Here is a 3,774-nt window from a genome sequence, read left to right as displayed (position 1 = left end):
CCCCTTCACCGGTAGGGTGGTCAAGATGGAGGTCCTCAAATCCCTCCGTTATCTCATCCACCATCACCCTAGCATATCCTTCTGGAATCGGTCGGCAGTGAAAAGTTGCGCCGGGTTCAGTAGGATAAGCAGAGCCAACAACCGCCTTGACCTTCAAATTCATCCATTGCGTCATAAGGTGGCAATTTTGAGACTCCGTGATAGCATCCACGGGATAGCTGGCAGGAGCCGTCAAGGCATGCTCCGGCTGAAGCAGCTCGGTGGAAGCCATGCTGCTTCTGCACTAAGATGGCGGGGTAACTTCGGGGGAGGCTTCGGCAGTACGTTTGCTGCGATTTGCTTCTCGTTCCTATATCGCGTCTACCCTTGCTTGCAGCGCCTGCATTTGGGTCTGCTGCACTTTTTTCCTCCTCTCATGGGATTTGTAACCGCCTGCATCCGGAAACCCAACCTTCCACGGAACGGAGCCTGGCGTGCCTCGTGTCCATCCAGGGTGCTCAGGATTCCCGAGGGCCATTGTGAGCTCGTCGTTCTCTCTGTCTAGAAAGAACGTCCCTTCCTGCGCTGCTTCGATATACTGCTTAAGCTTACTGACTGGTATGTCCATTTGATCGTTTTTCCAAATGTACTTCCCTGTTTCAGGGTCCAAGGTTCTGCCAGCCCCGAAGAACCAAGTCCGGCAACGGTCTGGCCAGTTATTTGTCTCTGGTTCGATCCCTTTATGAACCAGATCATTCTCAATCTTGGACCACTTAGGCTGGGCTACGAGGGAGCCACCTGACCCCGTGCGATGGTGAAGCTTCTTCTTTGCAGCATTTTGCTTGTTTGTCGCCGACATCTTCTTACTCTTTTCCGATGTCTTGTGGGCCACAAATGCGGGCCAGTGATCTCTGATCTTCTCATATCTGCCCATGAATTCTGGTGTCTCATTATTTTCGACAAACTTATTCAGCTCTTTCTTCCACCTCCTGAATAGTTCTGCCATCCTCTTCAGAGCAAAAGACTTGATTAATTTCTCTTTAATTGGGTTCTCTGGATTATCCTCTGGCGGTAGGGTGAAATTTGACTTCAGCTCAGTGCAAAGATCATTTTTCTGCATATCATTGACATAAGACACCTCAGGGTCTTCTGTAGCCGGCTTAAACCATTGCTGGATGCTTATCGGGATCTTGTCCCTAACCAGAACCCCGCACTGAGCAACAAATGCGCTCTTTGTCCGGAGGGGTTCAATAGGTTGGCCGTCGGGCGCGATTGCTGTGGTCTCAAGCTTTTCATCCGAGCTCAACTTTTTCTTCGGGCCTCGTCTCTTTACCGATGTTGTGCTCGATCCGGAGGGCTAGAAAAAAGAACAAAGACGTAATTAATATGTGTACATACCAAAACAATGAATGCATCAATCAGCTAGTCAGCATAGGCTTAACTAATATATATACCTGGCCGGACTCGGTTCGGTCACCGGAGCCGTCATCACGGTCTCCTTCTTGCACCGGCATTGGGTCACCGGAGCCGTCCTCATGTTCTTCTTCTTGCACCGGCATTAGGTCACCGTAGCTAGCTTGTTCACCCTCTCCTTCCAGACCATCGGTTTCGTTGAGAAAGTATGAGACGGCATCACTTCCTTCTGCGATTATCTCCCTCACCAACGCTTCTTTTGTTGCTTCGTCTAGGGCGGTGTCCATAGTTTCTACAAATATTTACAACATGGCAATTATTATTCAAACATGACAGATGGATATATTAGTGCCAAACGTAGAACTAGCTACCTAATCATAGTAAGCTATCGGGAGGGGGTATATACCGACAACGACGACACTACATCTATGTCCCTCGACGACCCTCGTTCCCGATAAAAAAAGAGGAAGAAGAAGAAAAAAAAGAGGAGAAGAAAGAATAGAGGAGAAGAACTCCTCTATTCTTTCTTCTCCCCTTTTTTTTCTTCTTCCTCTTCTTTTTTTATCCTCTTCTTCCTCTCATGTTCGAGAGGATCGCTGAGGGGTCGGGAGGTTTCCTAGTGTCAAAGGATTCAACAAAACCATGTCTTCATCATTAGGCGAAAGTAACATGTGCATGACGGTACGAAGCTCTTCAAAGTTGTTCTGGAACGGAGTCCCAGATAGGATAATTCGCTTTTTGGTACAAAGTTCAGAAAGAGCCTTCCAAATATCGCTATTTGGAAGGCCTTTGCTGAATTCGTACCAAAAGGTGGATTATTCTATCCGGGACTCCATTCCAAAACAATTTTGCAGAACTTAGTACCAACATGCCCTGGTTACTTCCGGCTAATGATGAAGGCATGGATTTCTTCAATTCTTTGACACTAGGAAACCTCTCTCGACCCCTCGGCGATCCTCGACCCCTCGAACCCTCGACGACCCTGGAACCCTCGACCCCTAGACGACCCTCTTCTTCCTCTCATGTTCGAGAGGATCGCCGAGGGGTCGGGAGGTTGCCTAGTGTCGAAGGATTCAACAAAACCATGTCTTCATCATTAGGCGAAAGTAACATGTGCATGATGGTACGAAGCTCTTCAAAGTTGTTCTGGAACGGAGTCCCAGATAGGATAATTCGCTTTTTGGTACAAAGTTTAGCAAGAGCCTTCCGAATATCGCTATTTGGAAGGCCTTTGCTGAATTCGTACCAAAAGGCAGATTATTCTATCCGGGACTCCATTCCAGAACAACTTTGCAGAACTTCGTACCAACATGCCCTGGTTACTTCCGGCTAATGATGAAGGCATGGATTTCTTCAATACTTTGACACAAGGAAACCTCTCTCGACCCCTCGGCGATCCTCGACCCCTCGACCCCTCGAACCCCCGATAAAAATTAAGAAGAAGAAGAAGAAGAAGAAGAAGAAGAAGAAGAAGAAGAAGAAGAAGAAAAGAGGAGAAGAAGAAAGGAATAGCTAGAGGAGAAGAAGAACTGACAAAGTCTTCTCCTCTATTCCGTCTTCTTCTCCTCTTTTTTTTTCTTCTTCTTCCTCTTTTTTCCTTTTCTTTTTTTTCTCCTCTTCTTCCTCTTCTTCTCCTTCTTCGGGTAAGCCCTAGTTTCCCGACCCTCGACCGCTCGACGACACTCTCGACATGCCCTCGTTCCCGATAAAAAAAAGAAGAAGAAGAAAAAAGAAGAGAAGAAAGAATAGAGGAGAAGAACTTCTTCTCCTCTATTCTTTCTTCTCCTCTTTTTATTCTTCTTCTTCCTCTTCTTTTTTTCCTCTTCTTCCTCTCCTCTTCTTCTCCCTTCCCCGCCTCTCTCATGAATGTTCGCCGCCCCCCCCCTCGACCCCTCGACGACCCTCGTTCCCGATAAAAAAATAAGAAGAAGAAGAAGAAAAAAGAATAGAAGAAAGAATAGAGGGGATCTTTTTTTATCCTCTTCTTCCTCTCCTCTTCTTCTCCCTCTTCTTCCCCTTCTTCTCCGCCTCTCTCATGAATAGAGGTTAACATCATTTGATCATCTATCATCTATGAACAAAAAATTCATCATTTGATCATCTATCATCTATGAACAAAAATATTCCTAGATACATAAAAAATTTCTACAAATGAAAATAACCTAAAAAAATCATATGATCATCTATGAACAAAAAAAACATCATTTGATCATCTATCATCTATGAACAAAAAAATCATCATTTGATCATCTATCATCTATGAACAAAAATATTCATCATTTGATCATCTATCATTTATGAACAAAAATATTCTTAGATACATAAAAATTTTCTACAAATGAAAATAACCTAAAAAAAGTTTGCAAAGGGAGGGCGCCGGCG

Source organism: Triticum urartu, chromosome 7, assembly GCF_003073215.2.
Source record: "Triticum urartu cultivar G1812 chromosome 7, Tu2.1, whole genome shotgun sequence".
Classification (NCBI taxonomy): domain Eukaryota; kingdom Viridiplantae; phylum Streptophyta; class Magnoliopsida; order Poales; family Poaceae; genus Triticum; species Triticum urartu.
The sequence above is the reverse complement of the archived record's forward strand: the minus strand, read 5'-3'. Positions refer to the sequence as shown.